Here is a 25718-nt window from a genome sequence, read left to right as displayed (position 1 = left end):
CCAATTATGAAATGAAAGTTATGGAAGAATTGTAACAAATATTTTCCTTGTAATATTCTGCGAGCATTATCTCTAAATGAAATATTGTTTTTTAATTTCAAGGGTATTTTTAGATCAAATTACTTGGCATTTATTTATGTTGTGGTAGTGTGATCTTATTACATACTCAATCTGGTTGTTGATTTGTCTAACATTCAATTGATTCATCAATTCTTGTACAAATAATATCCTCAATAGGATGTTTATACTGAAACATTTGGCATCATAATAAAAGGTTTTACATTTGGAATTAAAGTGGAGTAACCTATAAAAAAGGTATTACAGGCGTAGATCTAAGGAATTGTGGCTCAAAGAGAGCTACCTAAGGAATGACATTCACATCAGATGTGAGAATGAGAAAATTTTGATGGAAAATTATTCAATCTATGAGAACAAAGAATGAAAAGACCCTAATAGAAAAGGAGCCTTGGTCATGCAAGACACAAAACCAAAGGATATGGGTGACAACCATTGCAAGAAGCCAATGAAACTCTACAAGAGAGTCAAGACCTGAGAGTTGTATTCCAAAGAAAACATCATATCAGTGTTCTTGGTTTGAGTTCTCACACAATTTTGTGGTTTTAGTCTTTGCCTTTTTATTGTAGTCTTATCCTCTTCCAGTTTCTACTTTAGTTGTTTTCAACTTTTTCCATGTATTTGTATCGGTTAAACAAAGGACATCCTCAAATTTTATGTCCATGGCCTTGGTCCTTGAGTAAAAGGATCCAATGAAATTGTGTTTGCCTTCCTTCTTAAATATATTTCCCTCACATTCAAGATGAACATCATCATATTGAAGGATACAACCAACTGCAAAATTCACAAGGAAAAGGCCATGCTCCTTGCAAGCATCATCCAAATTCAAATGTCCTACTACATTGGTTTTAATAGTCTGCACCATAAGTTTCACACCAATACTAATAATTCTTATCTTTCACCAACTACAACATTAAAAGCACGACTAGAATGGATGTTCTATATGTTAATAATCCATTTTAAACTGGGCCTTATTCTCCAATATTCCATTTCCATCTTCATAGGTATGCTTTACTTCTTGCAGATCTTCCCAAGAATTTCTTCAATCTAGCCATTTCACCTGTAGATCAAGAACTTCAACGCAGGTTTCTGAATAAGGCCTATTGAGGTATCTAGCATGTAATTCTTCTGGATGACATTTGGAAAATGATATGCCACGTCAACTATATCCTAGGCTTTCGTACACCTCTCAATTCTAACTAATGTGAGCATACTTGGATTAGATAATATATCCCCAAACACATCAACCCACCAATCGTTTTCTTCAATACTTATCCCCATTTAGTCCTCTTGGACCACCCACATCCATGAATTTCTTATCATCTAAACAATATATTTGGTCATTTAAAATCTTATTATATACAAACTTTATAAATTTCTCTCTATCCAATGAAAATAGCATACATATATCCTTAGCCACATCAATGACCCTTCTCTTCCTTTATGTACTAATGTCATAAAAAAATGACCGACTTCACCTCTGTGAAGAACAATTTCAAAAGCATTGGCCATATCCTCACAATACAAATAACTCCTAATGTTGGATCTATCACCATGAGTTAAGAGTGACTTACCTTGTGTTGCAAGGATAATGCACTAGGGTATGCATTTTTCAAGAATCTATTTAGGAAGATTTACATTGTTACCTCTTGTGGTGATCACAATCACATGGTAGGATCTTCCATAGGCTATGACCAACATCTATGCTCCTACCTTCATGGCATAGCAAGGATTTGTGGGTAGAAGATGACAAACCTCACGATTTCGCTTGATTGCATTCATCTTTGTTTCATCATAAAATTTAACTAATGCTCATATGAATGAATCTTTTGTTTAGTCTTGTCACATTGCATGCTTCAAGAATGGCATGTATTCCATATATGTTCATCTTCAATGAATTTTCCACATAGGTCTATGCTACAAAATGAATTTGGGTATCAATTTAAAATGTGACCAATAGATAGTTTACCATATCTGCACTCCAAAATCTCTCTTCAAAGACTTGAAATAGGGGGAGAACTAAAGGGCATAAGATTCTTGAGATTTGAGCAATTATCGATTTTTTTCAATATCACAATATTTTCTTGTGATTATTTCCTCAACAGCTTGTTGGTTGCATGATATGCAATCAATCCTACAACATCGGTGATAATAATGTTCTTGGCACATACATTTCATAATAGTATTCCATTTTTCCCATAGATGACAATTTAAAGCACAATCAATCAAAAGAAATTATTAAAAATATGTGTGCAATTAGGCATAGATCTTGCACTGACAACATAGGCCTTGACAGATGCAAAGCAATTCAAAGTATCAAGATACATGAATTCAACAATGTGGGTGACCTCAGCGTTCACTGGCAATAAGTATGGTCCAAATATTCATGCAAGATGATGTAAGAATCTACCTTTAAACAAGATAAGTCTCACTTTAAGGCTCACTTCCATTGTTTGTACAAAAGGGTCTAGTGAGAAATTTACTTTGCAATTGATCAAACCCCAAAATAAGAATTCAAAAATATGGGTGACCATACAATTCTTTCCAATCCCCTATGGCCCAAATATGAATGCCATAATATGCAATCCCATGCTTTTCAAGGATGTAGGTGAACAAAACTTTAATTGCCAATACTTATGACCCAAGTATTAATGAGATGATGTAAGCCTTTACTTTTAATATGAATTATTCAATTTACTAGCCTTACTTATAAATTTGTATGGGAATTTGGTGCTAGCCAATAATGAAACAAGAATCAAAGGATATGGGTATCCTAAGGGTTCACTATTAAGAATGAATGATTTGGTTTGTTATATTTCCTTATATCTTGAGAGATATATTAAAATAAACCAATGTCATCTCTACACATAATGAATATACCCAAAGATGAAGATAGGGAAAATAATAAATGAGTATGGCCTCTAGTATTTTCCATGATTCCTAGATGAAAAAAAACTATTGTGAGACCTGATTCTATTTGAGGAGTCAAATTTTCCCAATAACCAAAAACGAGGGAATTCTTGTTGTCTAGGCCACAATGTTTATGAACTTCCCAAGCAATAAGAAAGCATCGCAACCCTAACAACAATAACACTTTCAGTTCCTTTTTCGAGATAATCTGGTGGCATCTCATATTAAACAAGGTGACCAAATCAATAAACAACATTCATCATTTTATGAAGTTGTGTGAAAGTGTTAGTTAGAGGAAGTCACACTAATCTACACATCGATCTAACTCGACAAATGGTATTAACAATACTCACATAGACATAGGTCACTCTTCCACAAATAAATTAATTAGTTTTTCTATACCTGACTAATAACCCATTGTGGCTAAAACATGAAGAAAAACTTCCAATCCAGAAAGTCCATATATATATAGCTTATTATTTATCATAATATAAACATATGACATAACAATCGTTCTTTATACACAATGTTTAATGCATAAATATATATAGCAGTTTTTGGACCTTCCATTAACATCAACCAACGACCCTATTCCAAATAGTTATGAGAAGTCGAGTAAGCTAACAAGAGAGGGGAACTTATCTCAATGAAAATAACGATTGAGTTAGAGAAAATGGTTCTGCTCCCAACCATAAACATTTGCAACCAATTTTATTTTGTAACAGTCACCCCTGAGCTAGGTTCTAGAGCTAGAGAGGATTGCTCTAGGGAAAAAATGATCCTACTAGTTGAACTATGTTAAGTCCCTATAAGACTAGTGATTACCCCATTACTATTGTAGTTGTATCCCTTATTAATATTGTTGAGCCCCTATTGTCCCCATATTTTTATTACTGTGCCCCATAGAATCCCTCTATTGTTATTTTTGTGGCTTTATATTATTATTGTTAGGTCGGCTGGGTTATATTATGACTCCATAGACTCCTATATATAGAAAGGAGGTTTTGTCATTTGAATGATCGAAGAATTGTTCATTTATGTAATGTAAAGGAGGTTGCCCCCTAGAAGAGGCTGAATTCTAAAGCGTTGATCTATCTTTTTTATCTTTTTGTGAGCTGGTTTCATAACATTTGGTATCAGAGCTTTGGATTCTAGGGTTTCGCTGCTCCAAATAGGTCATTGTGCCATTTTCACTATAACCTTTCTTCTGTGACGTTTCAGAAGCTAAAAAAACCCATTTGAGAAGATCTTGCACTGAACCTTGGGTCCGAATTTCAAAGCTTTTCGCGCTATATTTTTGGAGATATGATCTGAGGAAGTTGGTATTTTTGCAGACTCCTGAATTACATTCCAAATAGGTGACCTAGGGAAAATTGTCATAACTTTCTCTCTAAGCATCGGATTGAAATTTCGTAAGAAGGTATAGAAAGAGGATGGACTGTAGTTTCTTGTATATATTTTTCAGTGCCATAGGTTGAAATAGTGACACGTGGCACTTCATACAAGTTCCCTCTTCTGGAAAGGTCTATAATTTGGTCATCTTGGGAGATTGTGCATAACTCTTTCTCGGAGAATCCAATTTGGATTAGACTGGTGGCATTGGAAAGAGGACGCAGAGGGCTACTACAGATCACAATTTTAGAATTGGATGATCCGAAATTACAGAGATACATCAGATTCAATATCAAGCTCCTGCAAAGTGAAAAAAGGTGTGTAGTTTTTTTTTTAATTTTTGCTTAAGCTGGGTTTGAAAAATTAGTTTGAAGGAATTCAAAGGGCATAGTAAAGCATTATTATCGGTAATTGATGCCCTGAGGAAAGAAAATGCAAACACCTAGTAAGAAACCTGAAAGCTCTAGCATGACTCATGAAGAAGAGGAAGAAATGCAACATGATATATCAAAATTACGAGACCAAGTGCAACAAGTGTCACTTGCACAAAAAGCAACAGAATCTAAGATGAAAGATGTAGAAGCTAAGATGGATGGTTTAAAGAAAGGTGTAGAAGCTAAGATGGATTGTTTAAAGAAAGGTGTAGAAGCTAAGATGGATGGCATGGAAGCTAAGATGAATGGCATGGACGCTAAAATTGATGGCATGGATGATAAGATGGAAGAATTGAAGATAAATATGAATAAGTTGCTACAAGAAATGGTCACTAATAGTGAAAGGGTAGTAAAGGAAACTCATGATGAGAACAAAAAAATGTTAATCATGATTCCATAGACTCTAATGTTGGATCGAAGACCCACCATATTCCAAAAATCGATATGAGGAAGTTTGATGGCAAGGATCCCGCAACATGGATATTACAGATGGAGAAATTTTTCAATCTCAATAATGTGAAAAACACACAAAAGGTACGTATTGCAACTTTATATTTGGAACCAAATCAGTTTGTATGGTATCAATGGCTTTGCTCTTGTAAACAAATTATCACTTGGGCAATTTTTATGGAAGAATTGACAGCACATTGTGAGGATACAAAAAGCAACACTTTTTTTAGCCAATTGATAAGTCTCAAACAAAAGGGTTCAATAATGAAGCATATTGAGGAGTTCCAAAAATTGAACATAAGGGTAAAAAATATTCCAGAGGAGCATAGGATTGATGTGTTCATAGGGTCTTTAAAGGATAAGATCCAACATGATGTTCACCTTTGGGAACCTGATTCATTAGAGAAGGCATTCAGGTTAGCGAGAAAAATGGAAAGCAAAATTATGGCAACCATGAAGCATACTAGTCACAACTATAAAGATGGAAGTGTTGTTACCCCTAGCCTTCCACAACCTATAAGGTTGACACCACAACAATTGGAAGAAAAAAGAGCAAAAGGGCTTTGTTATAGTTGTGATAGCAAATACACTAAAGGTCATAAGTGTGTTGAGAAGAAATTATTCTACATAGATTGTGAAGAGGAAGAAGAAAAGGAGCAAGAAAGGTCAAAGGAAGAGGATATACTCCAGGAACAAAGCCTAGATAAAGAAGAAATGAATCCGACCATATCTTGTAATGCATTGGCTGGAATTACCACTCTTCAAACCATCAAGATAGAAGGACAAATCAAGAAGAAAAAGGTAATAGTGTTGATTTATTTAGGAAGTACCCACAATTTTATTCATTGTAAGGCAGCAAAAGAATTGAATTGCTTCCTATATCCAGCACCAAAGTGTCAAGTGATGATTGCAAATGGAGGAAGGATAAATTGCTCTGGAAAGTGCCATAATATCAAGCTGTCCATGGGAGAATATGTATTGACTAGCCCAATGCTTTCCATTCCAATGGGAGGTGCTGATGTTGTACTAGGAGTCCAATGGCTACAATCCTTGGGTACAATAGCTTTTAATTTTCAAGAACTTTTCATGAAATTTTCTACCGAAGGAAAGGAAGTTGAATTAAGGGGTATTGCAGGGAAACCAGGAAAGATAATTAGCTCTAACGGTATGACAAAGCTTCTAAAAAAGGAACAAAGAGGTGTAATTGCTCAATTATGTTTGCTAGATGTTTCCACATCGGAATCATCTATTTCTCCAGATCTCCAAAAAGTCTTGGACAATCATTCCAAGGTATTTGAGACTCCCAAAGGTCTCCCACCTATTCATGATCATGATCATGCTATTCATCTGATTCCAGGAAGTGTTCCTCCAAACATTAGGCCATACAGATATCCCTATGCCCAAAAGAGTGAAATTGAATGTATGGTTGTAGAAATGCTAGAGGCTGGTATAATTCAACCTAGTCAAAGTTCTTTCTCTGCTCCAGTAGTATTGGTGCACAAGAAGGATGGATCATGGCGCATGTGTCCGGATTATAGGGAGCTAAACAAGCTCACTATTAAAGATAAGTTTCCCATTCCTATCATTGATGAATTACTGGATGAATTGCATGGATCAATTTACTTCACCAAGTTGGATCTTCATTCAAGATATCATCAAATCAGAATGAAGACTGAAGACATTCCGAAAACAACATTTAGAACTCATGAGGGTCATTATGAATTTTTGGTCATGCCTTTTGGCCTTACCAATGCACCTTCTACATTTCAAGGTTTGATGAATTCGATTTTCAAACCCTTAGAAAATTTGTGTTAGTATTTTTTGATGATATACTAATCTACAGCAAGTCTTGGAAGGATCATGTTGAACATGTTGACAGGGTGCTACAACTATTGAAGGAGAAACAATTATATGCAAAAAGATCCAAATTTTTCTTTGGAGTACAGGAGGTGGAATATCTGGGTCATATTGTATCTCATGAAGGAGTCAAGGTAGACCCTAGCAAAATTAAAGCCATTAAGGAATGGAAAATCCCCACATCCATAAAGCATCTGCGAGGATTTCTCGACTTGACAGGGTATTATCGCAAGTTTGTTAAGAATTATGGGAGAATAGCAGCACCTCTAACAAGTTTGTTAAGTTTGTTAAGAATTATTGAAGAAAGATGCATTTTCATGCACTCCAGAGGCAACAAAGGCCTTCAAACATCTTAAAGAGGCAATGTGCCAAGCATCGGTCTTAGCTACACCGAACTTCACAAAAACCTTTATTGTGGAATGTGATGCTTCAGGAAATGGAATTGGTGTTGTTTTAATGCAAGATGAAAGACCCATTGCTTTTGAAATTCGTCCAATCAAGGGAAAGTTTTTACACAAAGCTATTTATGAGAAGGAAATGTCGGAAATACTACATGCACTTAAGAAATGGCGACCCTACCTAATGGGAAGACACTTCAAGGTAAAAACAGATCATGATAGCCTTAAATACTTTTTAGAACAAAGATTATCCTCTGAAGAGCAATAAAAGTGGGTCACAAAGATGTTGGGTTATGACTTTGAAATCATCTACAAAAAAGGGAAGAAAAATGTGGTGGCAGATGCACTCTCAAGAAAGGATGAGGATGTGGAAGCATTGTTGTGAGCCATTTCTATTATCCAACCAGATTGGATAAACGAAACAAGGGACGAATGGAAGAATGATGAAGAAGTGTGGGCACTTATTCGAAAGTTACAACAAGATTCCAGTACATCTGATACATTTAGCTGGAAAAATGATTCGTTATGGTACAAAGATCACTTATACCTCTGTAAGAATTCGCAACTCAAACAAAAAATTCTTATGGAATTGCACACTTCTCCCTTAGGAGGGTGCTCAGGATTTTTAAAAACTTACCACAGGGTTAAGAAGGAATTTTTTTGGGATGGCCTTAAATCAGATATTCAAAAGTTTGTGGCCGAATGTTTGGTTTGCCAACAAAATAAAGTTGAAACAATTAAGACCCCAGGTCTATTACAACCTTTGTCCATTCCAAGCCAACGTTGGGAGGAGGTTTCAATGGATTTTATCACAGGTTTACCCAAGTCTGAGGGAAAGAGTGTCATCATGGTGGTAGTTGACAGAGTTACCAAGTATGCAAACTTTTGTGCATTATCACATCCATTTAAAGCAAGTACAATTTCTACTGCATTTATGGAAACAATTCAAAAGCTACATGGAAACCCAAAGATTATTGTAAGTGACAGAGATCCCATTTTCACTGGAAATTTTTGGATAGAATTATTTTCTTGTCTTGGTACTCAGTTAGCTCATAGCTCATCTTATCATCGTCAATCTGATGGGCAAACTGAGATAGTAAACAAATGTTTGGAAGGATATCTTCGTTGCTTTGTATCTGATAAATAGACATAATGGGTCAAATGGTTGCCTTTGGCTGAATGGTGGTATAACACTTCCTTCCATACAGCAACAAAAATGACCCCATTTATGGCACTTTATGGATATCAACCACCATCCATCACATCATATTTAAGAGAAAATTCTAAGGTTCAAGCAGTGGAACATCACATCGAACATCAACAACAAGTCCTCCAACTCTTAAAGGATAACCTCGTGTTTGCACAGAATAGAATGAAACAACAGGCAGATCAACATTGCAGCGAAAGAAGTTTTGATGTAGGTGACTGGGTATTCCTATAGTTACAACCATATAAACAAATGTCCCTCAAGCAAGCTAAGAAGGATAATAAGTTATCACCAAAGTATTATGGTCCGTACAAGGTGTTGCAAAAGATTGGTACTATGGCATACAAATTGGAGCTTCCTGCAGCGTCTCGAGTGCACCTAGTTTTCCATGTTTCATGTTTAAAGAAGGTTATAGGCAACAAGCTCCCAGTTCAAACAATATTGCCAGAACTTGACGAGGAAGGAAAAATTATATTGGAACCGAAAGCAGTCACAGAAACCCGAAAGCTACAAATCGATCAATTTCGGAGTATCTCATCAAGTGGAAGAACTTATCCGCTGAAGATTCTGCATGGGACGATGAGAATTTTATACAGAAGCATCCAGAACTACTCAAGCATTGAGGACAACACTTTTTTGAAGGAGAGGGGCATGTTAGGTCCCTATAATATTAGTGATTACCCCATTACTATTGTAGTTGTATCCCTTATTAATATTGTTGAGCCCCTATTGTCCCCATATTTTTTTTATTGTGCCCCATAGAATCCCTCTATTGTTATTTTTGTCGCTTTATATTATTATTGTTAGGTCAGCTGGGTTATATTATGACTCCATAGACTCCTATATATAGAAAGGAGTTTTTGTCATTTGAATGATCAAAGAATTGTTCATTTATGTAATGTAAAGGAGGTTGCCCCCTCGAAGAGGTTGAATTCTAAGGCGTTGATCTATATTTTTTATCTTTTTGTGAGCTGGTTTCATAACAAACTAGAAGTCCTAGAAATGATGCACAACAACCTGAGCTCATCTCTCCCACATATCATCACTTCGTACTTTAAATAAACTTGTATACCTCTGCGCTACCTCGTAGTGGGTACAAGAATCAATTTCTAGTTGAATCTTCCTAGACATGCCTCTTCCACCTCAGAAGAAAATCCCCTTAATAAGTTATTTTTTGTTCAAACTTAACCTACTAGTAGATAGTGTCCAATCTACTCCAATTATTTGGACCAAACAAGCATGTGTCATTTTCCCCCTATTTCCATAGTTTTATTAATATCTACCTACCAATATTGTAATTCAATTAGCTGACTGCCACAATCTCTAGCTCCTTACTTACCATCTGTCCCAAACAACATGTCCTCCTCGGCCTTGGAATCAGTGCCTAGGAGGAAATGTCCAATATTGTGGTAAGATTTGTTCATATGAAGCGAGTAATCTCATGTTTGTTCCTACATCATAGATATACAAATGCCATGAGACTCGTCATAAATAAAAATGTAATGAATGTAAATTATACCTCATTAGAAATTTATCCTTCCAATGAACTTGGAAATTTCCATAATTCCTACAGCCAACCAAGTTAGTGCATATATCAAATCATCATAAACAAGAACATATCATTGGGTTAGCTCAAAAAAATCCAAGCTATCATAAATCATGCTCATAATTTAAATATTTAGAAGATCAATAAAGCATTGGTACTTATCTTGATTTAATGGCTTCTTCTTTTCTCATACCCAAATGGGGTCTATTGCCTTTCTCGACAAGTACCCAGATGATAGCATGTCCTCCACGACTAAATTTCCGATGAAAAGTGGCTTCTCTAAAGATCTCGGTATCCTCCATATTATTTTTCAAGGTACCATCTCAACAAAAATGATGCTCTAGGGCTCCAGGTACCATTCAAGCTAACTGCCGAGGTACCTGCCCGAGAGCCATGTTGGATAATCCCACTCGCACTATGGTCACTGCCAAACTATGTTGTGTTTAGTCGACAAAAATATTTGGAACCAGAGGCTATCCCGCCTCCACCTAGAAACAATACATAGAACATGGGCCTAGATAAGTAACAAACACCTATACATATACACGTGGTGCCAAACCACATACACATAACATGATGCTCTGTACACATATCAAAAAAACATATATGAAATGATATAACATATACACATTTGTACATGTATGCCACATGCACATATACATAAGAATAAGGGCATCCAAAGGCTCATACCTCCACCCTCAAATCAATACATGAATCTAGAACTCTATTTGAGCTCCACCTATTGCACAACAAGAGTTTAGAGCGCTTGCTCCACCTACGTATCTTTTTACTCAATGTACCACATGCATCCATCATTCTTCCACAACAATAACTCCTAACAAAACTTGTGATTCAAAATGGCATCTTCATATTAACATAATCATGTATACAATATATAAGCACATGTGCAAATAAAATTAGAGTTGCAATAACTCCCTTTTACCATTTTGTTGTCCATTGTTTTTATGGAATTGACCAACCTACTTGGCTGTCATATCACATTCCACTTATCTTTTTCTTTTGCATATGCCCGTTATCAAGTTCATGCCAAGTTTCCTCATGGTGTTCCATGTTACCTTTTCCTCAACATGTTCTTATCCATGAAAACCATACATTACATTTTCCACATAAATCCGTGGCTCTCCTGCCACCATTTGTAGCTCAAATTTTAGTTTTACAATATATATATATATATATATATATATATATATATATATATATATACATACATACATACATACATACATACATACATACATACATACATACATACATACATACATACATATATATATAGATAGATAGATATATAGATATAGAAGAAAAAAGAGAAAATGTTTTTTGTGGAATGGTTAGAGCCAAATTGTATTGTTGTTATTACAATCTCTAACCTTTTAGGCTCGAAAAATATTAAAGTTTGTGTGGGCCCACATAGATAACCATGGAGGATTAACAAAAATTCACTTTTGATGACAGATCGTGCTACATTTTTGGGTAGTCACATCACATTAAACTGTTCCTGACCAAATTCCACGATCTTTAAAAATTGGCAAGGGTGGTTCAAAGTTGATTTGAAATCCTATCGATCAAACAATCGATGGTCGAGATGCGTTGTGCCAACCCTGACCAATTTGTCAGAAACCACCAATGAGGAGGGGCACAAGGTGGTAAATGATTTCTTGAAACCACTTTTGGCTTATAACATGTGATCATTCCACCTATGATGTGAGGTGCTTAAGCGAGCCTGCTCACCACCTCACCCCACCACCTCTTTTGCCCACGTCACTATCCACATATTTCACTTGTCACATCATCACTATGTCATTCATACGCATTAGTTAATTGGTTTTCCTGCTTGACACAAAGGGTTAAAGGGTTTGTTGAGTGGTTTCTACCCATTAGTTTCCTTTCATATACTTCACTCGGACAACTCTACAGTCAACGTCCAAGTCAACAAACAACCAACAGACCTCATATCCTCATGTATTCACGGCAGTACCAAGTATTTAGACCTCATTCTAAACCTAAATTTTCCATAATGATTAACCTAAAAAAGGCTTTGAAGTCAGCCCCAAAACCAACAAACCCTAACCCTACCACCAAAGATCCATTGATGGACACTGAGGGTGAAATTCACGATTTGTTTTGTCCCCTTGACTTTGAACAATTTAGGACTTTGACTATTTTTTCCATTTTCTAAAAAAAGAGGATTATTTTAGGGTTGTACAATTTGGTTTATGCTACATTTTGGCTCCAACCATATACCATTTCCCTGAATTCGTAACTTGGTTAACCTCTACCTAGATGTCCCAAAATATTATGTTGCTTCATCCAAAGGGGAAAATATCATTGAGGTTACAACTGACATCATCCACAAAGCTTTATGTTTCCCTAATATTCAATTCTCGTAGCCATTCAATGAGGCCTCATTACTTTTGAACTTTACTCAGCTATCAAAAGAAACCAAGAAATCCTTATCTACACTGTTTTTTCCTTCAGGTACACTAATTCCTTCAGCAACTAAAACCTACCCTATGTATTTCATAAGTAACCATGCTAGGATTCATAAGTAAAATATTGCAACCAAATGTGGTTTTAGATATACCTTCATATCTAGATGAATCCATCAATTTCCAATTCAAGAATTTTCACCTTGCCAATTGTTTCAGACGTCCTTCCATTTTATTTTACCTTTTTCTATATACTCATGTAGAAAAGTTTGAATATCTGGGTCTGAGTACCTTTGACTCCAAAAAGAGAAGAAGTTCAGTAGTAGATTGGATGAATGTGGTCAAAAGAAAACCTGATAATGAAGTGTTTTCTCAATTCTTGTCCACCTACATGGCAACTGCTTACACTATTTTGAATGTTGCACCACCCCTAACAATTTTACCATAATAGAAGAAATTGTTACATCTTAGTAAGGATATAAGGGTTGGGGATTGGTACCATTTTGAATATTTTAAATAAATAAGGCTATATTGGTCTGAAGTGCAGCCTTATCAGTTGTCAATCTTCCTACTTATAAGGATATTCTCCTTGGAGTTCATAAGACAGAGCTTGCATGTACCCCAAGTCCATTTTCTTCCTAGGGGTAGAGGATACCTATTCAATGGAAAATGTTGTGGGTCCTTTCTTAGAAAATTCTAGGCAAGCTCTTTATCAAGTAAAGGAGATGATGAAGGAATTTCATTTTGAAATAGGGGATAAATGGTAGTATGACCCTCGCAATTAATTTATGAGAGAAGGAGGAATGTAAATTTAACACCATACTCCCATGAAAGCAGGCCTGAAATTGAATGGAAATAAAATCAAGTTGTTTGGCTTATCAACTCACACTTGAAAATTGAGACTCCTCTAGTCAAAGAAAAATATTTGAAAAAATATTTGCAGAAGCAATGGATGTAGATATCATGGAGGAGGAACAACCATCAAAGAAATCCAAAATACAGTCTAAAGGTGAGGAGGAAACATAAGTGAAGTCGACATAAGATATCTTTGGTCAACCAGGTTTTCAGATGAAGCTAGGAAACCCTAAGCTTGGTGTGCCCTCCAATATCACAGATTTGATAGTGCCCACAACTGAAGGGAGCTATTCTATGATAGCTAAAACATTAAAGGATTACAAAGACATGATTGAATAGAAATGTCAAAAGTTGAAAGGGGAGACAATTTCTTAGTTGACAATCCAAGCATCCTCTTATTTTTAGACCAAATTACTTTCAACAATGGACCTAGATAGAAATCAACTCAAACTCTCTCTTTTGCATCCCATTATCTAGTCACTCTCCTCGAGTGCTGAGTTTAAGGTCGTAGATTTATCTCTTAATGTTGTTGATGTTCCTTTAACTAATAAGATAAATTTTCATAGGCGGACAAGAGAAATGTTATACAATGATTTGAGTAAAGCCTCATTAATAGTCCACAAAGCAAGATAGTCTTAGAAAAAGTCTCAAGCATAGTCAAATAAGAAAAGGACAACTCTAGAGCTCTATATTTACAAAATGAAGGTTTTAAGGAATTGATCATTAAGATTGGTGTTGACCCCAATGACAGAGAAGGCATGAAAGTCCTGATACACAAAACATAATCTACAATGTAGTCGCTAAGCCAAAAGTTAAAAGTGCCTATGACAAAACATGTTCAAACTGTTGAGTTAGCCTTTGTGGAAAAAGAAAAGGAACAATTTAAAAGAAAAATTCTAATACCTGGAGAATACTATCAAAAATCATGTGTGTACCATTGTTGTGTCTAGTGAGTCTGAAGATATTGTAGAAAAATTGTCACAGTTAACAACCAAACTCACACTATCAAGGGTAGAGATGAAAAATATCCAAGACAATCGAACATTGTCTCAAGAAGAGTTGAGTGCTAAAGAGAAGCAATTGAGCTCTGCAAAGATAGAAAATGAACAAATCTATGAAAAATATAAGTCAACAAAAAAAGAGATAAAATATCCAAAGGATAGACTGAAGGGTAATATGTCCTTATTTGAAGATAGACAAGTCATTTGGGATGACATCATCCAATAGGTGCATTATACATGGGTTTTATTTCAAGTTATTTCTGAAGAGAGAGCGACAATCACTAGTATTACTAAACTTGTAACTTCATGTAAGCAGGAGATGCAACAGGAAGTGTAGAAGAAAATAAAATTATTAAATTCTTGAATGAAAAATCTATAGTAGAGTTGAAAATAATGCATATTGTTGAGAGGGCTACAATTATTATGGAAATCAACAAAATCATTGAGAAAAACCACCTACACATTTAAACTGAGGGAAAATTGGAAATAGTGAAAAATTTTGTTGTTACTTTTGATTCCAAATTTGATCAGAGATAAAGAGTTGGGTTGCCAGGATGCTAGGGTATAGATGGGAGCTTGTTGCCTTGGGAAAACTATGAGCCATGACTAATAGCTACCAAGTGTAGACTGGACTCATCACTTGAGAAAACTATAGTGTTGAAGCTAGATGCACTTTTCAGATTTACTATCCAACTTTGTTCTTTTCTCCTTTGGAACATGTACATATGTATCACATCCAAATACCCTCAGATGTGAAAGAGAAGGTTTCTTACCAGTCCATACCTTTTGTGGAGTCTTATCCTCCAATGCTAATGAAGGTGATCTATTGACCAGGTAACATGTAGTCTCCACTGCCTCTGCCAATTCCCGTCCTAACCGACACCACTAAGCATGCTTCTTGCCCTCTCCATCAATGTCTTGTTCATTCTTTTTGCAACTCGATTTTGATGAGGTGTGTATGGAGTAGTCTTCTGCCGTGGTATACCACAGTTCTTACATAACTCTTCAAATTCCTTCTTGCAAAATTCTCCACTGTTATTTGTCCTCAACACCTTTATCTTATTCTCTGACTGGTTTTCCACCAGAACCTTAAATTCTTTAAACCTGTCAAAGAATTCAGATTTCTTCTTGAGGAAACATATCCATGTATTCCTTGAGAAGTCATCTATAAATGATACATAGTACACAGACTTTTCCAGTGATGGAATCGACACAAGCCCAAACACATCACTGTGCACAAGCTTTAATATCTGTTTTGCCCTCTTACCACCAGAGGGGAAACTCACTCGATTCTGCTTCCCATATACACAATTTTCACATAAATCAAAATACAGAGAGATATTAAACATACCTTCTACCATACCTTTACCATGAAGTATTCGAAGGCCCTTCTCTCCAATATGTCCATGCCTTTGATGCCATAACATGGTCTTTTCTCCAGAGACCACTAGATTTTTTGCTCCACTTTCAGGAACCACATAACTATTGCACCCATCAATAACAGTGCTACCTTCTGATCAGGAGCTCAGGACCAAGTGTCGTAAAATGGTCAAAAATTAAAGTGATCAGAACTGATTGGAACTTGAACAACCGGATAGAGCTCGTCTTCCTGATTCTGGCGCCGCAAACGGTTCGAAAAACGGTCGCCGTATGAGAAAGTTATGCCAAAAATAAGAATTGCCTAATAACATTAGAATTTTGAATTTTGAAAAAAAATTAAAAAAAGAATATTCCGCAAAATATTCCTTAGAATATTCTAGGGAATATTCATTTTCAACAACCAATCACAGGCTGCCACGTGGCAAGCCCGGAGGCCGCCACGTGGCCCATGATGACGTCAGCAAAGGTTGTTGGGTGCGTTTAAAAGTTTGGTCGGATGGAGGATCAAACCCACGACCTCCATATTACAAGTGAACTAACTTACCGTTGGGCCACAATGGCAGACGTCGAATGGATGGTGGAACAAACTTTATTTAAAATTTTAAATTTTCATTGGTGGGAAAGGAAGGGGGCTAGCCCCTAAGGGCCAGCCCCGCATGCCATATGACCTGAGGCCGAGAACTAAGGGCTTAAGCCCCAACCGCCAGCCCAAACGGTCAGCACGAAATTCGAGGCCAGCATTTAATATAACTGCAGTTAAGTTGGCGGGATTCTTGGTGGACTGCCAAATTTGGCGGACCCGCCATAATTGGAGGACTTATCTGGACCTCCACTACAGTTAGCTGGAGTTTTTCTAGGGACAAACTGGAGAAACATTAAATGGCCATAACTTTGGCTAGGAAAGTCGTTTTTGGACGATTTTATTTTTGATTTTGGGTCTCTTAGACCTTCTGAAGCCATTGGCATAGGTTTCACAGCCAGCTGAGGTCATTTGTAGGTTTTTTAGCTTCGTGGAAGTTCCAGGAGCCACTAGGGCCAAATCAGTTTGGGAGCTGCATTGGGAATTGTGCAGCTAGTGAATGTGGAACGAAGGTCAATCCTGAAGTTTTCCTGCCTTCTGAATCCATTTCTACAGCTCGTTTTTCCTTTTGAGGCATTCTTTTCACTTTTTAGCTTCAGGGAAGCTTTCAGGGCCACTAGGGACATTTTAGTGTTGGAGCTGTTTGGGGGCTATGTTCATCCGTTTTTGGTGATTCAAAAGCCTGTGTATGCTATTTTCAACCTCCTGAGTCTAATGGCAGAGGTTTCAGAACCAATTGAGGTCATCTTCACCTCGAAATTCTCCATGCAAGTTTAAAGGGCCACTAGGGCCAATTGGGGAAGGTACTGTATAAGGTACCAAATTCACTGTTTGGTGTTTGGGAAAGAGCATGTTTGGCTAATTCCTATCTTCTGATTCTGTATTTACAGTCAGATCTGTCCTTTGAGACACCCATATTCTTGTATTAGCCTTTGTAGCAATTTTAATACAAGAGGACAAGCCTAGTTAGAGAGGTTTGGTCCAGCAGATGTAGCCTAGGAGGGGGTGAACTGCTTTATCATTTTGATGTCTTAATTTGCTGAAGATGATATGCTAAACAAAACTGATATAAAGTATTAAACAACAAATAAATATAACTTGCACACACACATAATCACCTTTTCAGCTGCAGAAAGTTACTTGTCTTTTTGCGCAAGACTTTAAACTTCAAGTATGTGTATGTCAAAGACTTCTAAGTGTTTACTTTGTTATTTCTTTAGGCAGAGCCTGTAGAGGGCCAGGTAGCCTATGGAACTCATCCTCTTTTTAGAGGTGACATGTTCGGTGAATGCCCCTACAGTCTATCTCTGTATAAGAAATAATAAGTTTACACACTTTCAGAGGTCACTTGGAGTGTATAGCTCACAGTTGAAATTATGGGAAATGGATACCTTGCACCCGTAAACAAGTACATTCCATTTTCAGATCAGATGGTATCAGAGCACTAGGTTTTCTTGACTGACATCACTAGCTTGATTGTGTAGCTTGAAAGGTGTCTTAAGCAGTGTTGAAGATTGACTGCTTCATTATTCTGCAAACTACTTATTGTTTGAGTTGCTGAAGCTCTTTTGTTCATTTCTATAATGACAACTTCCATAAGTGAGTTCTCAAAATCGTCCTCCTTCACAAGATTCTTTGATGAAGGCTTGAAGCAAGAATTTTTCATCATGATGAATATGGTGAGAGAAATGTATGAGGATGAAAGAAAGAGCTCTAGACTTCAAGAGCAGTTGAATTCCATGAGGGAAGAGAATCAGTTGCTTTCTAACCAATTGCAGGAAATGGAAGGCCAACTTCATATTGCAAACATGAAGTTGGAAAGGATGCATGAGTTGGAGACACAACTCCTTGTTGACAAAGAAGCCTTAGCCAAGTATCAGCTTGAAGAAGAGGTAAACAATTCTAGTTTGTCTTCAAATTCTTATAAGAATGTTTATGTTGGTTCTTTTGAGAAACGTACCAGAGGCATAGGGTCCAAGTTGATATCCAAAATGGGATATGAAGGAAAAGGATTGGGAAAACATGCACAGGGTATAGTTGAACCAATAATGGTTGAGGTAAGGCCTAAGAATTTGGGTCTTGGCTATGGACAATCTTGTGGAGAAAGTTCTAAAGCAGCCATGAAGGCAATTGAAACAGTTCCTAGAAGGAGTTTCATTTCAGGTTCTCTATCTCAAGGTTGTAAAGGTTGTATCCTTGATGAATGCAATAGTTTGAAACATACCTTGCAGGAAGAAGGTGTGCATAAGCATACACTTGAACAAGAGAATTGTGAGAGCTCTAAAACCATTGAAGGGATTCATGGTGTTCCAAAAGGAGCTTCTTCCTCATTTGATTCACCTCCTCATGAAGGTAACGAAGGTGAAAGAGAAAGGTATAAATCTGATTTCAATCATATTTCCTTTGATCATGTAAATCATGGAAAATTTCCAGACAAGCATTGGAAAAGAATTGCATGTTCTTTCTGTGGTTTGTTTAACCATAGTATTTCTAGATGTTGGAAAAGAATGGCAACATGTAGGAAACTTTTGAAGGAAAGGAGGCAAGAAGCCAAAGTTCCATTGAACCATGCAAATCATGATGTCAAGAAGATGAACATGTGTTGCACTTATTGCCATAAGCATGGACATACTGCTGAAAGGTGTTGGACTCTGAATCCAACCATGCTTCCACGAAAGTTAAAGAAATTGGAGCAAGAGTATGGCAAAAATGGGAAGGAAGTTTCCATTATTGATATGTGTCAGGATGATACACATGTTGATATTGATGTGCAGTTAAAGGAAGCACCTTTGAAATGGATTGGTAAGAAGTGGTTAGAATTCTTATCCAATTAATGTTGCATGTCTTTTGATTGAATGCATTTCTTGGTTAAGGGAATGCAAGTTGCAGGATGGAAAAACTGAGTATGAGACTCACTCTATCATAGCGAAAGTTATATTCATTTCAGTTTTGGAAGTACATGTACATGTGATTGAGGATATTGTACTTATGATTGTACTTAAGAGAAAGTTGAAGGATAAACTGCATGCATGAGAATGATATGCATGAGCACAGGGATCATGATGATTTGCTTGTATTTTAAACATGTATGTGTGATTAACTTGAAGGGTTGATTACTTTATTTTTAACCATGCATGTAATGTAATATTGACTTGGAAAAAGTTATTTTGATCTCCAAGATTGTAAAGAGGAGAAATGATGAGGTGTTTCATCTTTGTAAAAGCCTTCTTATTTGGGAGGCAGCTCTTCTTTTGGAGCGGAGGTGCCATGGATGGGCATCGTGACAGCTAGCAAGCCCAGATATTCAGGGGAATAATTCAGCTCATATATCAGCAAGTTTCATTGCTGGTTCCTGCAAACTTTCATTTTGTCTGGCAAAACAAGCTTGGTCGGGATTCAACGAGTACTTGGTTTATGCAGCAACATTCGCCATGACGACAGTTGATAAGGCAGGACATTTTGGCATCAGTATGCTCTTTTGGCTAAATGGAAGAGGATATTTCTATTCCTCAAGTGCTGTACAATTCAGTTAAAAGATTCAGTAAGCTTTTGGGGACCAAAAGCCTTCTCATTTGGGAGGTGTGATCAGGAGCTCAGGACCAAGTGTCGTAAAATGGTCAAAAATGAAAGTGCTCAGAATTGATTGGAACTTGCACGACTAGATAGAGCTCGTCTTCCTGATTTCGGCGCCGCAAACGGTTCGAAAAACGGTCGCCGTATGAGAAAGTTATGCCAAAAATAAGAATTGCCTAATAACATTAGAATTTTGAATTTTGAAAAAAAAAAATTAAAAGGAATATTCCGCAGAATATTCCTTAGAATATTCTAGGGAATATTCATTTTCAACAACCAATCACAGGCTGCCACGTGGCAAGCCCGGAGGCCGCCACGTGGCCCATGATGACGTCAGCAAAGGTTGTTGGGTGCGTTTAAAAGTTTGGTCGGATGGAGGATCAAACCCACGACCTCCATATTACAAGCGAACTAACTTACCGTTGGGCCACAACGGCAGACGTTGAATGGATGGCAGACCGAACTTTATTTAAAAGTTTAAATTTTCATTGGCAGGAAAGGAAGGGGGCCAGCCCCTAAGGGCCAGCCCCGCATGCCATATGACCTCAGGCCGAGAACTAAGGGCTTAAGCCCCAACCGCCAGCCCAAACGGTCAGCACGAAATCCGAGGCCAGCATTTAATATAACTGCAGTTAAGTTGGCGGGATTCTTGGCGGACCGCCAAATTTGGCGGACCCGCCATAATTGGCGGACTTATCTGGACCTCCACTACAGTTAGCTGGAGTTTTTCTAGGGACAGACTGGAGAAACATTAAATGGCCATAACTTTGGCTAGGAAAGTCGGTTTTGGACGAATTGTTTTTTGATTTTGGGTCTCTTAGACCTTCTGAAGCCATTGGCACAAGTTTCATAGCCATCTGAGGTTATTTGCAGGTGTTTTAGCTTCGTGGAAGTTCCAGGAGCCACTAGAGCCAAATCATTTTGGGAGCTGCATTGGGAATTTTGCAGCCAGTGAATGTGGAACGAAGGTCAATCCTGAAGTTTTCCAGCCTTCTGAAACCATTTCTACAGCTCGTTTTTCCTTTTGAGGCATTCTTTTCACTGTTTAGCTTTAGGGAAGCTTTCAGGGCCACGAGGGCCATTTCAGTGTTGGAGCTATTTGGGGGCTATGTTCATCCGTTTTTGGTGATTCAAAAGCCTATGTCTACTATTTTTGACCTCTTGAGTCTAATGGCAGAGGTTTCAGAACCAATTGAGGTCATCTTCACCTCGAAATTCTCCATGCAAGTTTAAAGGGCCACTAGGGCCAATTGGGGAAAGTATTGTATAAGGTACCAAATTCACTGTTTAGTGTTTGGGAAAGAGCATGTTTGGCTAATTCCAATCTTCTGATTCTGTATTTACAGTTAGATCTATCCTTTGAGACACCCATATTCTTGTATTAGCCTTTGTAGCAATTTTAATACAAGAGGACAAGCCTAGTTGGAGAGGTTTGGTCCAGCAGATGTAGCCCAAGAGGGGGTGAACTGCTTTATCATTTTGATGTCTTTATTTGCTGAAGATGATATGCTAAACAAAACTGATATAAAGTATTAAACAACAAATAAATATAACTTGCATACACACATAATCACCTTTTCAGCTGCAGAAAGTTACTTGTCTTTTTCTGCAAGAATTTAAACTTCAAGTATGTGTATGTCAAAGACTTATAAGTGTTTACTTTGTTATTTCTTTAAGCAGAGCCTGTAGAGGGCCAGGTAGCCTCTGGAGCTCATCCTCTTTTTAGAGGTGACATGTCCGATGAATGCCCCTACAGTCTATCTCTGTATAAGAAATAAGAAGTTTACACACTTTCAGAGGTCACTTGGAGTGTATAGCTCATAGTTGAAATTATGGGAAATGGATACCTTGCACCCGTAAACAAGTACATTCCATTTTCAGATCACCTTCAATAGTACAAAATGACTAATTAGTTACTAAAAAAACAACTAAAATTTGCATATAAACGATAATTTTTCAGTCGGTGACCAATAGTATCTGATTTATAGTATCTTATAACACGACCAAATTTTAGCCATTTTTAGCTTAGTCATTAATTGGTTTCCTCAATTTTACCATCTAGTAGTATATTTAGTCATAGATTTGGTCATTATTTTTCATTGGTTTAGTCATTAATTGTCTCAATTAATGACCAAATATACAAAAAAATATATTACTATATGAATCCTCGAGAAAACCAATTAATGACCAAAATGTTGGTTGTGTTATAAGATACTGTAAATTAGCTACTAATAGCCATATATATGCAAATTTTAGTCATCATTTGAAACCAATTAATGACCAAAGAAATATGACTAAATTTTAGTCATGTTATAAGATATTGTAAATTAACTACTAATAGTTGTATATATGCAAAATTTAGTCATCATTTTAATCAAAAATTTATGATTGCATTAGTCATTTATCTTTTTTTGGTATTTTCATATTCATTATATAAACGATTGATTTAGCAGTTTCTGTTCATTTTATTTAATTTCATTCATAATCATTATAAACAACTAATTTAGTCATATATTCATTTTATTTGTGTTCATCATTAATTAATATAAACTACTAATTTAGTAGTTTTAGATTGATTTTATGTGTTCATTATCAATCAACATAAATTAATTAGTATGATTTTGTGACTAAATTTTAAAAAAATTCCATACAATGTGCATGTTTATCTAATATGATAACACAATGTTACATATGTTAGTTACAAGGCTAAATAATATCAAGTGCAAATAAAAATAATTTCAACCATATAATTTTTATTATATAAAATATCAAGTATTACAATATGAGTTTCCAACTTAATATCGGTTGGACCACAATTTACATATGAAATATTATTTCATCATTTCAAAACATTATCACTATGTTTCCAAAGCATTGCAAGTGAATTCGCCAACTCTAAATGCTTGACCATCAATCACTATGAGTGTGTCTTACGCAAGATATTGGCTCTAAGGGTATCACTATACAGATTCTCTTCTCTCTCTCATTTTTCATTTGTCGCTCCAGTGTTATTGTTCTCCTCTTTCTTCATTTGTTGCTTCTTACCATCAATATTGAGTTCCTCTCCTAAAAATGAAAGAAGATCCAATGCAGAGTATAAGACATGAAATAATATGAATACTTGAATATAAGATAAAGTAGACTATCAAATATTTATACGACATATACCTCAACATTCGATAGTGGCCACTATGTGGCTAGATCATGAATTGTATAAACAAAGAAAATAAAATGTCACCATTGAAAATAACACCTTAGGAACTTAGTATTCAACCTTCAACAAAACCTTAGGCACAATCATACCAACTAAGTTACATGTTAAAAATATTAGGCAATAGATTACTTGTGAAAACAAATGGAAAAAAAAAAATCAGTGTAAAAAATATTGCTTATTCTAAAAGAGTCATGTTCCTTAAATTTAGATATTCTTTTTCCCATTGTAAAAGTTCCTCACTATTATGACCTATGTTTTTAGGATCATGAGATTGATGCAACATCATATTGGATTGTGGAGACAAAATGATTCAACTTTCCAATAAGAGTACCTTACTTTTTTTTTGTTGAATGAAGGTGCTAGCTGTGAGTAGTGTCAAAACCTTAGGGAAACAAAACAATAATACCTAAGAAAATATATCACCACTTGTCAACTGAAAGAAAAAATTTCAATCCCACGATGGCCTCTGGGAGTACATTTCATTGGATGGATATCACACTCTGAGATATGATTATCTAATACAATGAGAAGTGTACATATATTGTCACAATGCACCTCACAGTCAGACCCTATAGTTGTGTCCTATAATATTAATCATATTATACTATTTAATTATAAATTATGACTATCAGATAATTATTAGTTTGAACAATTAGTCTAAAATTGCATTTTTAGTATTTCTGTATACATGAAAATATTCGGAAAAAAAAAAAGGTACCTTTTGTGACTAGTTAATTTCGAGTGAATCTAAATACACAAGAAATTATGGTGCCTCAGTGTTTCTCTAGCGGTTATCCGCTCATTGTAACAATTGCTCCCATGTCCTCTACTGCTTTTGGTGAGTTCTTCTTTGATGATGTCCAATGCCAATGCAATGGACATTTATCCTTGATGTGTTTTTGAGCCAAAGGGAAACTCCACAAGTAACAACCAAAAAGTAACCTGAAATACATTATTGGGGGCCAAAATGCAATAATTATATGACAAGCCAAGAAACACTACACGCTAATCATCTTCCCTTTAATATTGATTAATACTTTATTTGCATGATCATGTAATATTAAAGTGTCAAGTAGGGACATTTAAATTTAGTCTTCCATCAATATCACCTTTGAGAGTGCTTAGTAGTTAATACTTCCTATTACACACATAGTAGATCAGTAACTTCAAGGATATCAATATAAACACAACAAAAATGAAATTAAAAGAAATGCTAGGAAGTCAAATGCGAATAATCTTGATTCAAGAAAATACCAAGCCCTTTACATTAGCAAGGAATTCTTAGGAACTAAAACAAAAAAATACTTCCATTGCATCATTTTCACTTTTTCTTTAATTTCTTTAATTGAGAAGAAAAAAACATTGAAAAAGGTCTCAAAATCCTAACAAATGCTCGAGTGATTGTCGTATCAATGAAACAGAGAGACAATCATTCGATATGCTCTTAACGTGTGGAATATATTGAAGAATATGAATATTTCTCATCCCTTGCTCCTAATCAAATTGTAATCTGTGGGTTCTAATCAAGTAATAAATTTCCCTCCAAGATAGTTAAGAGATCACTTTGGATAAGGACTTCTAGAAGCATTGGGATAGTAGAAATGGAATTAACTAGGAGGAAAATAAAGCACTTTAGTGGGTGCTCCAAAAGATTTGAATGCAACTGCAAATGATTTTATACTCACTCCACACATTTTAAAACAGAAACCATTCAGCCGCATCTCATATATTTTCCACCTTTCTGTAATATGTAATTCTTTGAGCAAGAATAGAGCATTCATAATATTGTCACGAAAGAGGATTCTTCATAATCCTAATAAGTTGGGCTCTAACAAATAAAAAATTTCATGTAGTGAATAAATCTTACATGGTAGATTTTAGTGACTAAAATGACAACTTTATTCTTATTCTCATTACAACAAAAACAAATTCAAACCTAACTAGTTCGGATCTAACAAATCAAGAATTTCATGTAGTAAAGTAAACTTACATGGTAGATCCCAATTATTTGGAATGACAACTTTATTCTCAATTTTATTACAACATAGATAAATTCAGGGGTACATACATATTTCCTTATCTGAGACAAGCTTTGAACACATTCTGAGATTTCATAGAAATATAATGATACAACTTACCTATAGGACATGAGAAAGCTATCCACATCTAGCACCCGTCACTGGACAATATTGTTATTGAGACACCATCTCATGGCATTAGAATCATGTAGATAGATAGTGTTATAGAGATACCTTGCAACACCTGTTCAACACTACCTTCAAGCTTCAAATTCATCAATTGATTTACTTTAGTAGCAAATTTTAGTGGGATTTCATTAAATACAACCCGACAAAAGCCATTTATGATAGTTGTCATTGCCTTCTCTAGATCTATTC

At 36.0% G+C, this 25718-nt stretch overlaps 1 pseudogene; it reads right to left on the bottom strand.

The window, feature by feature from the left end:
- Positions 1-1346: 1346 nt before the first annotated feature.
- The window catches only part of LOC149209066 (trifunctional UDP-glucose 4,6-dehydratase/UDP-4-keto-6-deoxy-D-glucose 3,5-epimerase/UDP-4-keto-L-rhamnose-reductase RHM1 pseudogene), a 46416-nt pseudogene continuing 22044 nt past the window's right edge, over positions 1347-25718 (bottom strand).

This window comes from Pinus tabuliformis, chromosome 1_2 (assembly GCF_031772625.1).
Source record: "Pinus tabuliformis cultivar Carrire ecotype Pingquan chromosome 1_2, CPIR1, whole genome shotgun sequence".
Lineage (NCBI taxonomy): Eukaryota > Viridiplantae > Streptophyta > Pinopsida > Pinales > Pinaceae > Pinus > Pinus tabuliformis.
Note: the sequence above shows the minus strand (reverse complement) of the source record. Positions and strands in the feature narration are given on the sequence as shown.